At 41.5% G+C, this 18,331-nt stretch overlaps 1 protein-coding gene across 2 annotated transcripts in view; it reads right to left on the reverse strand.

The window, feature by feature from the left end:
* plxnb2a.1 (plexin b2a, tandem duplicate 1) overlaps nucleotides 1-6,419 on the reverse strand; it is a 168,940-nt gene extending 162,521 nt beyond the window's left edge. For both annotated transcript variants that reach the window (XR_013653571.1, XM_004083283.5), the window contains exon 1: nucleotides 5,973-6,419. The gene's annotated coding sequence lies outside the window, so the exon portion shown is untranslated. The remainder of the gene's footprint in view (nucleotides 1-5,972) is intronic.
* Nucleotides 6,420-18,331: the final 11,912 nt, after the last annotated feature.

Consider the following 18,331-nt stretch of genomic DNA (forward strand, 5'->3'; position numbering starts at 1 on the left):
CTCCACCAAAAAAAATAAAATAATCAGAGTTTTTCCATAACAGTGCAAATATTTCATAGATATCCCAGTTAAATCAAATCTTTGCCACCAAAGAAAAACACAGGAGACAAAATATTCAAAAAACAAAGTGTTAAATCAGCTCCCAAGCTTAACTAAAATAAAAAAATACCTAGTAAAATCTAAAGTTTGCACATTTGTCATTTCTTCTACCCAAGCACCAGATTCCTAAAACTGAAGTAATTTGACAAAAATTCTGCTTTTTGTTGCAGCAGATGAAAGAGAAACGACTGGATACAAAGGTTTCCCGCCAATCTGAAGCCACAGAAGCTTGACGGCAAATCCTCAAACACAGAAGCAAAGTGCGTGAACGCTTCGACAAACATGCCACCACCTCGGATTCCTGCAGGATTCCTCAAAGCCTCCCCAATTATGACACAAAAAACCTCATTTTTGAGGAGCCGTCTTTGAACTCTGGAGTTTCTGTGGCTTTGGCCTAAAACACGACCACATTGTTCCAACAGAGACAGACTTCACAGACCGTCTGCTGCCAGTTTCTCCACTTCAGGCTGATTTAAATGCGGGCAGAAAGATTCTGCAGCCAGAAGTCACAGACAGTTTTTTGGTTTCATTCAAAACACGCCGACCGGCAGACGGTCAGCGGCCGCGTCCATCTGCTTTCCAGCTCCAAACATCATGTTTTCAATTTCACAGCTTCTGGCCAGAGATTAGAGGCAGCTAATCCTTTGTTGTGCCGCTAAAGGAACGCTCGGCTAAACCTTAAAAACTTACAGAAAACTGGTAAAACACTCAACTTTTAAATGAACAAGAACTTCCATAAAGCCCGTAAAAGTCACTTTAGGAGCAATATAATCCAAAATCCTACAAATGACTTGTGCTCCATTCAGACAGGATCAACTTTCTCCATAAAACAGGAATAAAAATCCAAAAATAAGACAAATAAGACACGATAAACATATTTTCTGTTAACTTTACATTTTAAATTCTTTCATTAAATCTTCTATTAGATTAAACGTTGTGTGATATTTCATCTGAACTTGTTGCATAAACACAATGAGTCACCGTAAATGCCACCAACCAGCATCAAGGTGAACTCCTTGTACAGATGGGCGGGGCCTGACCTCCAACGTGAGGTTCTGTGTAAACAGGAACCGTAACGCTCTCCTGACGGTATCAGAGGCGCTCGGCCGCCAGCCCGCATTCCTCCCAAACAGGTTTCAGAAGCTGAAGCCGGCAGTTTAACCCCTCAGACGGAGAACACGCCTGCAGGAGATCTCCCAACCCTTTGAAACGCCTCAGCCACCTTCTTTTGTCAGGGAGAAAAGCTTCGGGATGCACAACAATGGTGGAGACGAGATCTAATCCGGTTTTCATTGTTGGGTTGGGAAGTTCCTGGAATATTCCGAGGGCAATGGAAGTGTCGGATCTCCGTGTTCCACGTGAGCTGATGGATCGAGTAAAAACCAACCAGTCTTGACATATTAAGCCGGTGAGAAGACGCAAACCAAAGCTTTATTCAAAGGACTTTTCTGAAAGCCTCGTGCTTTTAGAGTTCAAAAAACCAAATCATTATCAGTGTACTGCGGCGCATGTCCAAACGTGACCTCGTGACTGTGGAGTCGCCCAGAAAGAAGCGCCAACGTTCCCCACTAAAGGCCATAAAAACAATCAGGACTAAAAGGTTCTCGGAAAAATTCCAGCATCATATCAACATGTCCAGCTTCAGCGAGGAGGTTTAATCCAGATTAAAGTCAAGGAGGAATCAAATAAACAAATACAATGGCTGTAAACAAATGGGTTTACACAGATGAGAACCACGACTCACTATACACATATTCAACACCAGTTTACGTCTGTAGTGTATGAAATTAAGCTGTTTGCTTCAGACGGATGAACAAAAGGCTCTTCACTCCTGATACAACAAAACCAACAGGTGATGCCGAGGCTAGAATGGAAGCCTTGTAGCATTCTAGCTGTTTTACTCCAAACATCCCATGACACTAAAGTTGTGTCCAAATGTCCTCATTACTCCGTTAAGTTTTTGTCCAGTGTCCAAATCCACAATTGGAACATCTGTTGCCCAAACAAGTTCCCAGAAGTCTCTGCAAAAGACTGGTTGGTGTGCATCAATGCTCAATAGATTGGTGAATACAGACCACAATGCATTGCGTTTGAACGATTTGTCACTTCCAAAAATCAAAGCCTTTTCTTTTACTTTTTAAAATCAATCATCAGAACACAGTGAATTCATTAAAGCCTTGTTTCCGCTGAGCGGTACGGTCCAGGCCGGTTTAGGATGGTACAGGTCATTCAGGTGAACGTTTCCACTAAAAGTTGGACCGTCAAGGCGCATGCAGGGTGAAGCTTACAACAACGCCGGTCATCCAGCAGCTGATTTTTCCCGTTTAAAGCCATTTAATGTTGTTTGAGAGAAGAGTGCAGGCGGTGAAGAGGAATACAGCCGCTTTTTTGGTGCCTTGAAGGTCGTGGGTTCAAACCCAGGCCGAGTCATACCAGAGCCTTTAAAAATGGGACCCAATGCCTCCCTGCTTGACACTCAGCATTAAGGGGTTGGATTGGTGGGTTAATCCACCAAATGCTTCCAGAGCGCGGCTGTGTCTGCAGCTCACCGCTCCACCAGGGGAGGGGTCAAATGCGGAGAGCAAATGTGGGACAGATAGTGGGACTTGAACTTTTGTCCTAACGACCTTCAGCCAATCAACAGGTTTCAAAAGTAGCTCCGCCCTACCCAGTCGCTTCCATGTCCTATGAACCTACAAGCAACGTGGGCCCAAAAATAGTACAGTTCAGTCCAGCTAAGTGGTTCCATTTTATATTGGAAACGCTCAAATTACCGAACCATACCACTACCACCAATAGCCTTTGTAAAATATTCATATTTATTAGGCTTTTACTTCAGTAAATGGGTGACATAATTTTTTGCTTTACAAAAAGAAATAAAAAATTTTTTTTAAAAGATAGCGGGAATGTGTCTGAATTGCGCTAAAATCCCTGGCACTGTTAAGTCTTTCAGAGGTCAGGGAGTAGGAAGGGAACTCGGTTCGCCCGGACCCAGTCTGTCCCATCAAACCACGTTTGTTTACTGTGGAATTAGTCCAGTCTAGTGAAATAATAAAACATACTCAGGGTTTCTTTCATAGTTCATCAAAAACTAGAAACCTGAACTTTTCAGCGTTGGAGTCGAGTGTCATCAACAGAAAAATGAGCATTGTTTACTCAGTCAATCAAGCAGTGAAACTTCAAGGTCATCTGCTGCCGTGAAGGAGACTGGCGTGTTGTGGGAACAGAACGTTACCAGATAGTCATTAGATTTAGAGTTTAGATGATCTGCACGGCTCTGAAGAGCCTTTCTGATCCAGCTGTTAACAGCAATGGCTAGCTACTGTAAGTACTGAGCAACTGCAGCTCTGTGACCGTAAATAATATTAACGAAACAATTTAAATAAAGTGTTTGGGACTTTGACATTTGTGGACTAGACTGAGTGAATAGTATGGTGTGGAAGCGGTGTGTTGCTAAAAAGGGGAAAGACTATGACTTCTTGCTTTTACTGAGAAGCTACAGAAGTTATTACTAAAGAAAGTTATTTTTTCTGTCCCCAAATGATATTTGTACCAGGAAGCAGTGGATGCTGTTTTTTTTGGAACAGAAATGAAACTCGTAGTTGTTGGTTTTTTTGTCTGGCTTACATTCAAGAATTTATGAATAAAAATCAGTATGATTGTACATTTGCTACTAACCTGCTTCTCGAGTACGTATTTTATTTTCAGCAGACTTCTGGCCAGCTTGTAAACTGAGCATGTCGGCGCAAAGCTGCTTTTCTCTGTGCCAGATTCCATGAAAATTACGTCAATCGCAAAAAACGTTTGAAGAGTTGCAATAATTTAAAAAAATAAATAGCTTCAATGTCAAAGAGTTAAATAATTACTTTTATAAAAATGTTCTCAGTTTCGTAAATTCAAATGTGGTTAAAATGGAAATTTGACCAATAAAAACATGTTTAATTACATTATGCTGAATTAACATGGTTTAGCCTTGATAGCCCACCACACAGTTAGGACCAGACTAAAGGCCCGTACACACCGGGACGAATATTCGCCAGGCGTTATTCGCCAGCGTTTTTCGCCGCGTTTTTTGCGTTCACGCCCAGGCGATTTTCGCTGACAATGAGCCGAGCGAACATGCAATTTCATTCCCTGACATTAGATGGCGCTTAATGTAAAACAGAAATACTCCTGTACACAAGGTGGCGCTGCGCAACTTTATGCTTCTTAAAGTCGCTTTTCACTCAGAAGAAGAGAGCAAGTATTTACGCGCTTGTCAGAATCAAACAAAGAAAACATGAATATTTCCAGCATCAGTAGCTCCAACTGGTGCTTGGTTCGAGGATATTTTAGAATGTCCGTCATTATTTCTTAGCAGCTGTGTAGACGCTACTTGTAGTCTATCTTCTTCGCTCCAAGTTGTGTTTTACTGTAACTTCAGAAGCTCCAGACACGTGTGCAAAAGCGCCGTTCTCATTGGTCGAATAGATTTCGACGCGGCGCGTCAAACCAAAAAAACGAACCCGAGGCGTTTTTTAAAAAGTGACGCTTTGACGCGTGGCGTTTTTTCGCGTCGGTGTCCACACTCACATTGGTGCCCTTTGTTTAGTCACGAGGCGTTAAACGTCGACGAATATCGCGGGCGAAATTCGTCCCGGTGTGTACGGGACTTCAGACGAAATTGTTCCGATCCCGCCATTGTTTTGGTTTCGGTTGACCATCGCAACCCTCCAGCGGTCTCAAGCGCTTCATGACTCCCGTTCACGACAAGAAGCCCTCACCAAACCGATGAGTCACATGAAGACGACCTGATGTGAGCGAAGTAAAGCTCCTCCAAGTTTAGCAAAAAGCTTTGCGGTTTCATTATTAAAACTACTGATCTGAACACCAAAGTAGTGATGAGGAGGTCCAACCTCACAGAGCGTCTCACAAAACCCCATGAAGTATTCTTACCATTACCTGACGGGTTTATGACGGCATTTTAAAAGTTCAGCTGATAGATGACCTTTTCACAGACGCCGTGGGAATGGCAACACGTCTCATGACATGCTGTGCGACCGCGGCGAACTGTGTACAATACTGATACTGTGATAAAGTGGGTCAAAACGTAAAGAAGATGGGAGGAAATTCTCAGGAAAAGCTCTGCAGAAACCAACACATTTGGAAATAAAAGTCACAACATCCTGCCCCAAGTGACTTTCAAAGTAAAGCCCAACTGGACTGAAGTCTGACCGAGTCAGTGTGGGTTCCAAGAAACCACGAGGACCCTGGAGAGAACACCAACCCAAGACCAGCTGTTGCCTTCCAGCTGGTGTTGGGACCTCTGACTATTCTAAATCTGACATGTGGGATTGGAACCAACCACCTTCACGTCACAGGGCTGATATGGCAACAAGAATGCCACCAGGAAGCCCTGAAGGTCAGAGACTACCTGACAGCCACCAGACGTCCCGAGTCCATCATCATACAGCTGAACCTGGGGTCTTAAGGTGGTCCTGGGGTCTTAAGGTAGTCCACTCCAGGAGTTTTGGGGTTTTTTTAACCTTCCTCCTCTGCTTTAATGGCCGTCACGTCCATGAAGCGAACTCAGGAGGAAGTCACTGTAATCTGGAATAAATCTTAATAACTCTGCGGGAGTGAAATGAGCCTCCAGATGTTCCGGGTGACTCGTCCCTCGTGACCCCAGCTGCGCGTGGACCCCTCACCCCTCCCCTCCACATCCCTGCGACTTACAACTGCAAAGATTAAGTTTGAAACCGGAGCAAATCTCCTAAATCTCCCCGGAGCTGCGGTCATACGCCGAGGACGGGGGAGTTGGGGCTCCTCGAACCGGTGAAAAAGGTTCGACAACACCGTGAAAGTTAGCAAGAAAATGCAGCTTTTAAACGCACCTTTTTGGGTTTGCGCCGTGGATCTGCCCCGCAGGAAAAAAAACAGCTCCGGTTTCCGGCGATATTCCTCAAAAATGTGTAGGAAAAAAATGCCAAAAAAACAAAACTCAAATGACAGCGGCTCCTCTGAAAGGGTCCCAGACGTACATCCCGAGGAGGAGAAACGCTCCTGGAGAGGCGGAGAGCGGCGGAACCGCCGTGATTCCTCCTGATGGAAGTTTGGGCTCAGCGGCGCTCCCGCCACAAACACAAGTGCACGCGGCGCTTTCCTCGTCCACCCCCACGCCCTAAGCACGAGGAACTACATGCCCGGCTCAGGTGAGGTCGGGTTTTTGGGCGAGCTTCGCTGTGAAGTCTCGGAGTGAAGGATTTGCTTCCTCCTCGTAACGCCTCCTCCCCCCGGCGCCCGGAGCTGCCAAACGTCCGTCAGGCTGCTGCTTTTCAGCCCGCCAAAACCGGAAAAGAAGCTCCTATACTTTCAAAATAAAAGTCACCAAGGGTGTTTTTACTTTCTTTTTCAGGTTTCATTTGAAACCAGGATAGTTTTTTGATTTCCATCTTTAGGGGAAATCCTCTCAAACAGTAATATCTTAAGAAGAAAAATGTTATCTTCAATTACTATTTTTTTTATTATGTAAAGCACCTTGAAGTGCGTGTTTATATATATATATAGAGAGAGAGATTTTTTAGTTTCTTTTTTTATTTTACTAGAAAAGGGCATCCATTCATCTTCAGCCGTTTTGTCCCTTTCGGGGTCACGGGGCTGCTGGAGCCTATCCCAGCCCTTGTGGCCGAAGGCAGGGGACACCCTGAACTGTTTGCCAGTCTGTCGCAGGGTCACAATCACACACCCATGCACTCTCACAGTCATACCTATGGTCAATTTAGAGTTGCCAATTAACCCATGAAGCATGTTTTTGGACAGTGGGAGGAAGCCGGAGACCCCGTAGAAAACCCACGCATGCACGGGGAGAACATGCCACACAGAAAGGTCCCCCATGTGGGACTTGAACCGGGGGCCTTCTTGCTGCGAGGCAAGAGTGCTAACCACTGTGCCACCGTGCAGTAGAAAAGGGCATCTCACTAAAATAAAGGTTAGTGTCAATTAAAATCAAATATTTTTTCTCCCAGTGTCACAGGGAATTCCATGTATGAAGTTAGATTTGTTGCAAAAGTTTATCCGCCCAAAGGTTTCAAACTTAGTCGATTTGTACGCCTCTACAAATGTTTTGTATCTGTAGAAACATATTGTCCATATGTTAAAAGATGACTATCATGATTTGAGTCAGTTTTACCCCTGAATGGTCTAAATGTATCCACTAAAATTCTTCAATGTTCTCAGAGGAAGTCAATGATTCCTTGTACCTCTGGGGTTCTTTGCCACATTGTATGGAGTAAAGTATTTGACAACCTAGTGGTCGACTTCTTCCATTAAAAACCTGGTTTGTTAAAAGTTGGACACCTTTTTTGTCAGTTTCTTGACTGCTGAAAACAGCTGAAACTGAAGATGGGCCCTTGACTCAAACATCTCATTCGTGTAATTTAGAGTACATCTAAATTCTCAAAAACTACCTTTTTTTCCTTTTTCTAGACACAGGCAAGCTCAACAGATAAAAAAAAAGAAACAAGAAAGATGCAGAAGAAAACAGAAAAATGGGATCTACATAGTTAGGGAATTCAAACCAACCTGTACAATTGTATATGTTTTATTTTTTATAGTTTTATTGTTTCTACTTTTGCCAAATTTACATAAAGATATCAAAAACAAAAACTTTTTTTTTTCAGTAAGAAGGGAAAAGTTGTTGTCCTAAGAACACACTGACTTCTGTCAAGTTCTTTGGGAGGAGTTTTATTTTGAAATCTCAATCAAGGAAGCAAAAACCCCAGCTCAGTAACTTGACACTGACAAATTAAACTCATTCCCATGGGTTTACTCTGAAAAGCATTTAAAACAGCCAAGAGCTCTTTGAAATTTCCACTTAAGCCTGTTTAATTAAGAGATTAACACAGAAAAGTCTCCACTTTTAACATGAAATGGGCTAATATTTCACAGGAAACAGCTGAACGACCAGCAGTCCTCTCTGAGGGATGCTTGGTGTGTATCCATCTGTAGATCAAGACTTACTTCTACCTTCACTTTGGGCATTTTATGACATATAAATGCCTATTGAACACAATGTTTATCAGTTGTTTTTTTCTGAAATCAGCCTCTTGAGAGACTGAAGCAGCAGCGGCCTCACAGAGGATGCTGCTGTCAAGCCCAGTTAAGCGTGGAGTTGCTCCCCGCTGCTAATTTGAGAGCCTGGTGGGGCACAATGGAAGCTTTGTTGTTGGAGAATTTGAGTGAGGAGTAATCCTGGATGCTGGGCCTTTTTCGGGGGCCTAACCTTTTGTTTCATAAGTCTCCTGAATGTTACAGTGAGCAACAGTGCAGAAGTGGGAGGGGCGGGAGCTGAATGTTAAGAACATGACAGCACAGAGCTGATGATGATGAAGAGCATATGCTGTCATAAAAGCACGCCAACTACTTCAAAGTCAGAAATAGAAACTATCTGACTGAGCTTTGACATTACACAATAAAAGCTTGCATCTAATGAATTAAACTCGAATATATGTTCATTTTTACTCCACATTTTGATGATTTTGTTCAAATGTTTTGTCTTTTCTGATCAGACTTTTATTTTTTTAAATGTTTGATACTTTTACAACGGAAAACATTCATTTCTTCACTTATGCGATTTAATTCCAAATGATCTTTGCTGTGAAAAATTCCACAAACTTTTTTCAAGAATTCAACAAACAGCCTGATAACCAATAGTTTTAAAGACTCTACTTATGGTTTTTATAATTGAATATTAGAAAGACGTGCAACAATTTCCAATGCAGATTGGGATTTAATTCACATAGAACGAGAAAATAAGATAAATAGCATTGACTGTATACGAGAACTGGACTGAGTGACTCCTCCCCCCTGGCGTTCCAAACAGGAAGTACTCGCTGAGTCTAGGAAGCTAGAACCCACAGACTTCTATAGAGAAATAAACTCAGTCATTACATTAGCTAGAATGATCCTTCTTCTTCTTATATCTTTTTTCAACATATTCTTGATAATCCACTTTTTTGTGATATTTTTGCACAAGTTAATCAAGTTATAAACTGACCAATCAGATGCCTCAATAAAAGTAGACGGCCTCGTATGAAGCATTTAATTGGCAGATTCTCCAGAGCCCCGCTTTCAGTGGACTGACTTCTAACAGGCTCACTCCTGATTGGAGAAAATGTTTGTGATAGAAATGTAAATGGCTGACTTGGACCAATCACGGCTTACAGAGGACGTCTGGTTCCAACATGACGATGGACATATCGCGGAAAAATGCCGACTGAATTGACTTCATTTGGTTGAAAACGTAGGCAAGGCATTTTCTAAGTGACGTCACACCAGATTCGCCCAGTTTATTATAAAGTCAATCATATACAGAAATAGCCCCCTTCCCCGATATGACCCTTGGCGTACATAAATTTAACGCAAAAATTTGAAATCACATGTAGTTTGACAAATTAACATGAATCTTTTAATCGTGAGCAGATTCTTGGTTTTATTCTATAGTACTGGACCCATTTTCTATGATGGTTTGAACTTTGAGAGTTTAAATAATAGAGAAAAATGTGAAAATTTTCGTGTCTGTCTGTGAAAAGTGTAGAAAGTGTGTAGTGAGGAGTTTTCCAGCTTTAAGAATTGTTTACTTGTGGGTTCTTTTTATAACCTAACTCCTGCAATAAATGAGGAAACACTGTACCTGTACATGAAGTTTGACATGTGTGAGTAAAGGGGCCACTGGCCACCCCAGATTCCCCCTTTTAGCACCGGCCCTGCTCAATATGTCATGTGCTGAAAAAAACAATGATTTTCTTTTTGTCAACACTTTAAATGCATTAAAACAAATTTCAAGTCTCTAAGAAAAACAAAGAGTAATCCCTAGAGGTGAGAGTGCCTCCGTGTGCCGGTTATATTCCAACGACAGACTGGCTCAAATCCCTGTCTGCCTGTCAGACTAACTCACTCGTGGACTGATCAATCTGACTTTTTCTGACTTGATGACACTGTGTTTATCTGCTCATCTGACTGGTTAATTATCCGTCTGCGTTGGTGTGTGAGGCTGTCAGGGCTGCTGCTTTGCAGGGTTGACTGACTGATTAAGTGAGCTTCAGGATCTTCTGTGTTGTCTCCTCCAAACAAAGCAGACGTGCTGGAAGTGCCTGAAACGGTTTCTCAGCTTTTGGATTTAAACTATCATCAAGCTGCCATCACTCAGATTTTTGTGGTTTGCTCGTACTTTCTCTTTATGGAATAATCTTTTCACCTGTCAGAAACCTAAACGTTGATCTTTGCTTTGTGTTTCACTACAGTATTTCCAAAAAATCCACTGCTTTCATTCTTCTTGTTGGATCAAGTGACAGTTATTTCTGCTCCCCTTCTTATGGCATCCATACATCAGTTGTCTCAGATTAGCCTCTTTAATTAAACCCTATCTAATTTTTTGTGCCATAATTCGGACATCTTTATCTCATTGGCATCATCAACTTTCCCTCCAAACCCATTGCAGTGGTAGATGTTTTCTGTCCTGTAGTTCATCATAATTCCACTAGAGGCAGTAGAACAGCTTTTACTGCTCATTTCAAAATGGTTGCTTCCGTGAAATCTTAAAAAACACCTTTGGCGGGAAGAGTTTGGCTGATTTTCAAAACTTTTTGAACCGAATCCCAATGAAGGATTAGGGCCACCATAACAGGACATAAATGAGTAAATTTGAAGAAAGTGGTAAAATTAGGAGAAAATGTAAAAGTTGTACGAAAATAAAATCATATATTTATAAATTCAAATGTTGTAGTTTTAATTTAAAAAAAATAATGACTTTTTAAAACATTGAAAATAAATTTATAAATTTACAAAAAAAACTGTTTTAGCAAGATATTGTTTCTCTAAATTGTCTTCAGCATGAATTAAATTGGTCAAAGCTTGATTGTAAGTTTAAAACAATTAATTTTGAAAAAGCTTGACTTTTAAAATGTAAAATTATGAATTTTTGAAGCACAGCCAAAATGTACTGCCTTATTTTTGAGAAATGCAACATTTTTGTACACAATTGTACGAATTTCTTCTCATAACTTTTAGCTCATATTTATACAACTTATGTCTCAGATAATTTTACGACTTTATTCTCATCATTCTACAACTTTATTAAGTAAAAGTTCAACATTTTTCATGAGTTTATGACTTTATTCTCACATATTTGTTTATTTTTCTTCTTTTATGGTGGCCCTTTTACTCCGTTGTAGAGAATAACTCATCTATTGATGTTTACTTTTTAAATGCCTACTTGCTGTGCTGAAATAATGCAAAAGATGTGGAGAATCATTCTTTATAATACGGACACAGCATGTTAAAATGTGTGGATCAAATTTGAGACAGTGGGTAAATAAAGTGTTTTTTCCCCAAAAACACGTCAACATTTTTGCATTTTACAATGTTGTGAGCAAAAACTTTCCAAATCATCCAACATATCTTAATTGATTCTATCTCATAAAAAACATTATATTGCTTTTTTTTAACCAAAGATCCTAATTCCAGAAAATGTACATTTTTGTCATTTCTTTGATGTTGTGGACTTTACAGGGTTAAAGTTTCTATTTCCTGGTTTAACACAACATTTCCTCCATGTCTCGTCTGACATGAAGCTCTTTTTTTCTGGTCGCTGACTGAAATCCAGATGTCAACTCTTCATCCGCTGTGCTTGGTGACCTTTCTGCATACCAGCACGTCTGGTCTGTCATCCATAGATAATACATTCCTACACATTTCCTGCCGCTCTGCTCTGCTTTTCATTGTCATCGTCTTAACATGAGGGGAGGACGAAATCATTCGCAAGCAAAAAAAAAAAAAGCACGTGAACAAAAATACCTAAATAGAAATATGACTAACGCTCCTCACTGATTCAACTGCTGATGCCTTGCAAAACCTTTTTGTAATGCAGGCCTTGAAACTTCCAGTAAAAACAGTTCTGACATAAGATGACCTTTGAAAAGCTTTCAGGCTCTGTTGCTCATGCACTGAAAAAGGCTTTTTGAGCCTGAACCCTTTTAAAAAGTAACTAAAACTGCATTTATATCAGCTGAGGAATATCATCCGGGTGAGACCCTTTCTCTCTAGAGCCAGTCCTGAAAGTTCAATTCATGAATAGATAACTGTAATGCCCTCCTTTCTGGTGTAAAGAAAACCACTCTTAATCGCGTGCAGCTAGTCCAGATCTCGGCCGCACGCCTTTTAACGAGAACCAGGAAGAGGGAGCACATCACACCAATCCTAAAATCTCTGCACTGGCTCCAGCTTCAGGATTGATTTAAGATTCTTCTAATAGAACATGAAGAGTGTTCATGGTCTTGGTCCTTCTTTAATATCAGAGCCCTAAGGTCCTCAGGCTGGAGTCAGAACAAAAATCCACGGCGAGGCCTCGTTTAGAGACTACGGGCCTCGACTGTGGAACAGACTACATTACTCTAATTTATATTGAAAATGTTTTGTACTTGTTGTATGCATTTACTTATTTTTCTTTTTTTCACACCATAGCTGTTGTTATATTTTAACTTTTACTTCTGCGCTTTAGACACACTCGCCAATCAGGAGTGAGCTGGTTGGAAGGCCACACCCCCAAACAAAATCTGTCAATGAAACCTTTTAAAGGTTGGACGTAGAGGGCCAGCAGGCTCCACCTACTTTTATTGAAGCATCTGATTGGCCAGTTTATAGCTTAAAGAAAATGTAGGAAAAAAAGACGATTATCAAGAACATTTTTTTTAAAAAGGCATCAGATTCAGAATGATTATTCTGACCAATAGAACAACTGAGTAACAGCTGTTTATTTCCAAATAGAAGTCTACAGGATTCTGGCTTCTTGGAGTCAGTAAGTACTTCCTTTTAGGAACGCCTGGGGGGAGGAGGGGTAACTCAGTCCAGTTCTCATATACAGTCATCAGGGAGAGTTGCAAAGTCAAATGGTTGGATCTGGTGGGTTTTATTTATGGGTCCTATAAAACTTATTATTATTTCGGGAGGCAGAGGATTCATCATCACCTCAAAATGAAACAACAGAACATCTTAGGTTCCTTTGTCCCGTCTTCATAACGTTATGAGAACATTAATTTGAAGGACATGGAACAACATCCACCACCGGTGACGTCACAAACCCTCTGTCCATCCATAAACTGTCTCTGGTTTTGACAACTCGACATTTATTCCTAGAATCCTTTCATGTGAGGAACAGGAGTCCTCCAAGAGGAGTGTGTTACAGCAGCCAGATACTACCAGTGTAGGTGGACCAACTTTTTTCTTGCAGTTGCTGGCTGTAGAGGACTTTGGACGGTCCTTTTGAGCAGCCTATGCAATCAGAACAGCAAACATGTTTCACACCAGGAAGCAAAGCTGCATGGGATGCATAAGGAACTATTTTAAAACAGGAAGTTAATCTGTGCAGAAAAACTGAATGGAAAAAAAAGGGCACCAAACAGAAATGTAACAGCCAAAAGAGACTCCAATCTGAGCTGAAGAGCCTTCATAACCTCTGTGTCGTGTTTGAGCTTCGGTTCTGAATGAACGGGTTCGATTGGTGCACAAGAACCGGATCTTTGTCAAAGTGAAACGGGTTTCGAAAATTAAGATAAAGGTGTACTTAGTGGCGGAATGGGCACCTCTTCATTCCAAAACAGCTTTCCAGGATTAAAGGACATCGGTTGTCATGGTTACAGTGATAGAAACGAGCAGAGGGTCAATTTAACAAGTGAGTTTGAAGTTAAAGTAGGAGTAAAATGAACAGTGTTGTCCCAGGTCACCGTGCAAAAACGTATCGACCCATTAATCCTTCCCGTACTCAGGAAGGAGGGCTGTTTTCATGGAGGCCGTTAGAGACTCATTATTACACTCCCCACCAGTGTGTGTGTGTTTCTGAGAGGTGTCAGGCATGAATGATTTATGAGCATTTAAATTAGATTGCTGAACTGCTGAAGGACAGAGAGGAGCACACACACCGCTGCATCCACACACCTGCACAGCTGGTTTTTCACATGAAAACAGAACAGAAAGCAACAGGTCATCAACGATCACAAGCTGTGAAGTCTATATGACAGACAGCTTTTGCTTTTTCTGTTTTGTTACTGTGACAAAGTTTGGAAGGTTGTACCCAGAAAACCCTGGAAACGGGGATCCAGGTGACTCATCGTCGCGGTACCAACCAGCTTCCATGCATTTTGGTTAACGAGGCGTCATACGATTCCCTGGAACTCTATTTTCTAAGGTCTGTCCACAACGCACAACCACGACAATGCTTGTCAGAGACCTACCTCATTAATGATGATGATCCAGACGTGAACATGACTGTTTCACACCTCAAACAGTAGTTGGCAGTGTTTGCTCACTGGTTCACATCCCACTAATGAACGAAGAAGAAGGGTTTGAGGGCTTAAGAGGCTGAAATACTATTTGTTATTGGTCGCCGTGGTCTGTCTTAAAGCACGGTTCATCGATCATACTAGCTAAACCGGCTGGATGTTGTAGTCAAAAATGTATTGGAGATGTGAGCACAGTTGGGTTCAGGTTTTTAATGAATCTGAAGGAAACCAGATAATGTTTGTCAAAATATGTACAAATCTTCTATTGGTTTCTTTCAATAAACACAACATCATCTTGCCTCAATCACAACTCCTCTAACAGGCTGACTGCAGGAGGAAGAAAAGTCCGACTTGCACGCTGTTTGCAGATGGCCCGTTCAAAGTACCAAGGTCGTAGACCGTTTCATGAACACGTACAATGAAGACGTTCATTTATCCAATAGGTTTTGCACTTGGAGGAGGTGGTTTGTGAGGCGTATTTATTTTGAGATATTTCGCAAAACTGCAATGGAAAGGCTTTTTTCAAACTAAATGAGTCACGTGACCAACAACTGGATGACAACACGCTTCTTGGTAGCAACTGGTGACGATGGGCGCTGCACAGCGGGCGCCACTAGAGGTCCCACAGCGTCACACAGCTCATCAGAAGTTGGGCGTGTCATGAGGAATTGTTGGATCCACAGCTCCTCTGGAAAACCACCATTTCATAAAATGGCTTCATCCATAGCCCCTCCCACGTGTAAAGACCTCGCCGCTCCACGGCCTGAAGAAGACGCAGACGTCTCCTTTAATAGATGATGATGAGCACTAGAGTCGTGGCAGAAATGTGAAAGTATCTGCTGTCATTCAAAGAATTGTTCACATCCGTCGCCGTGTTTCTGAACGACTTTTCACATGCGTTGGTTTGTGTTTATTTGCATAATTAGGATTTAATAAAAACAGTGTCATTGTGAAATTGTGTTTCATTTCTAGAATTTTGATAGTCTTGCGCATATGTGTGAAGGAAACACAGCTGTGGAAAAAGAACCTTTTTTAAAAGCAAGGACATTTCAACAAACAAGTAACATGTCGTCTCTGCCCTCTAGGGGGCACTCCACCAACTTCTCATCTCTGTTTTTCCAGATCCTTTAAAGCAGGGGTGTCAAACATACAGCCCGCGGGCCGTATCCGGCCCCCAACATGGTTCAATCTGGCCCAGACACGTAAAGTAAAAATGATAATGATGTTCAAAAAAGAAAGTATGCTTCTAGTCCATTCCTGTGGCGAGTTATGATTTTTTTAAAGAAATAACCGAAATGGGCAATTCCGCCACTAGGGGAAGCAAAGGAAAAGCAAAACAGGTAAAACAGCTTGCTAAAAGCAAAACCTGCCAGCTCTGCGGCTGGGTAACATGCAGTTTGGTTCCCTGCGAGCCTCACCGCTGTTGTGTTGATATAAGAATGATCATTGACACACTAATGACCAAAATGTTGTCAAAAAGAAAAAAAGGTTGAGGTGCAGTGCTGAGCTTTCCAAGAAAAATGAAAAGCGTTTTATTTGTTCACGGAGCTGAATGCAAACCTGCATGCTTGGTATGTCATCAACAGGCCTCAGTGCTCAAAGAATAAAACATTCAGCTCCACTGTGAGACTCAGTATAAAGAAAGGTTTCACCAGTTGTAGTTAAGAAAAGAGAAGATTTATCAATTATTAGTTGGACAGAAAAACAACCGTCTTCATTTACTGCAGCTGTGAGGTCAAAAATGGAGCAGTGAAAGCAACCTTATTGCAAACAAGCTGGAGCAAACATCCAAACCATTTTCGGATGGTCAACTTGTTGAAAAATGCTGAAAGCTGCAGAAGGGTTGTGCCCCAAAAAGCAGGCGACCTTTGCCAACATGAGTCTGTCAAGGATTACGATTGCAGATCCAAAACCTCATTTATTTCTTTTCGGTCACTATTGATGAAAGCACCAACAACAAAAATCTATACAGCTGTGCACATTTATTAGAGGTGTTTTAGAGACGTCACAGTGGAGTTTCTTGAGTTAATGGACACAACAGCAGCTGATGACATAGTCAGCTCTCTAGTTACTGCGCCAGACTATGTTGGAGTGAACTGGTCACGTGACGTCAGTCTGATCACTGATGGCGCCCCATCAAAAGTCAGCAAGAAAGCAGGTGTTGCCACAAAATTCAGGCAGCAACCATGAAAAGATTCTTGGACATTTCATTGTGTTTTACACACTTGAATGACAGTAAATGTGTTTCTGCACAGGGTTTGAATCCTGATATTGATGGCCGGGTGAAGTTTCAGGAGAGAAAGGGAGGTTAACTCCAAATTCTTATGTTCACAAATGTTTACAAGTTTAATTTAGTTGAATTTTTATTGATTTGCAAATGTACATTTTAGGAAGGGTGTTTCATTTTTTCCGTAGCCCCTCTTGAGTTTATTATCAGGATTGCTTCAGTGTCAGATGTAAAATATTCACTCTGTATGAAATTGAATTACACAATTTTTTTTAAGTGAAATGCATTTTATTTGAGATCCATTGGCCTCTGTGAATGAATGTGTAATAATAAGTGATTAGGCGACCATGTTGGTTGAAGCATTTTTTCCAACTGAGTGAAAAAAAGCTGTTTTTGCTTTTATGTTACTGGTCCGGCCCACTTGGGATCAGACGGGTTGAATGTGGCCCCCGAACCAAAATGAGTTTGACACCCCTGCTTTAAAGTTTCAGGAACTCTCCTTCACTGAGATGCATACTGTTTATTCTTGAGGACAATCAATCAGAAGAGAATACAATGGAGGATCCTAAATGCTGCCTTCCAGCTCCACTTGATTATAATTACTGAGCGGCAACAATAACCCTCTGATTGACGCGCTGGTGCTGCGGTCTCTCTAAGGGAACGTGAAGTTAGAGAACCAATGATGCTTCTCCAAACATTTTCCTGTGAAGGGCCTACAATGGCTTTCATTCTTGAGGGGAGGTTTTATTCTTTTCTAAATTTCTGCTCAACTATCATCAACGAACAGAAAGAAAACAACAATTTTGTTTTAACTGCAGATTAATTGACGACAACTCGACTCCACTTCAGTCCAGCCCTGCTGTGAGTCACAGACGGGTCCAGAACCGAGCAGAGAGGCAGGACAATGCGCTGAGGTGTGGTGCATTTAGGGTGTTATTTAAAAGAGGCGCTCGCTCATTGCTGGAGTAATAAAGCTGTTTTTGTGCCGAACACCCACTGCCTTCGTCTCTGTGTAATGAAGAGACAGAATGATGATGCTTCACATTTGATGAGGAAGAGGCAATGATCCAAAAAACCAGCTGCCACGGTTTTCTCATCAGAAGCATGAAGACGGACCTTTTTTCTTTAACGATGTGGCCACATTGAAATGTTGTGGAACGTTGGAGCAGCTTGTGGAAATGAAAATGGAGATGGGTTTGTTGGTTCCAGCCTCGCTCACGCACCAGTTTTTGTTCCTGACAGGACGCGAGATTGGAAAGCAGATATCGATCAGAGGGAGTCGCACAGAACCGGGCTCATCTTCTGTGCAACTATTAGAGGAACAGAATGAAAGATTCCTGGAGTTCATTAAGATGAATGATCTCATTGAAGATTTTGACCTTTATTTTGTGATTGCAGACTCTTGACATGAAGTGTAAGATGTAAATTACATTTTTCTGACAAAAGACTTGAGGTTTGACATGGACTCGTGAACAGAGACGCGACTCGGTCAAAGGACAAGAGACTCAATTAAGATGTTTTTCACAAAAGTCTGGAGATTTGAGAATTATTCTTCAATTATCACGACACCGTGACCACATACGTGGTTTTCTGTCTCTAGACTTGTCACATATTTCTGAACTTGAATTACTGAAAATGTTCATTTAAGACTTGAACTTGTGACTAAATCCTGATTTAGGTCTGCAAACTTTAG

Source organism: Oryzias latipes, chromosome 23 (genome assembly GCF_053564925.1).
Source record: "Oryzias latipes strain Hd-rR chromosome 23, Olatipes_Hd-rR_3.1".
NCBI classification, from domain to species: Eukaryota; Metazoa; Chordata; class Actinopteri; order Beloniformes; family Adrianichthyidae; genus Oryzias; species Oryzias latipes.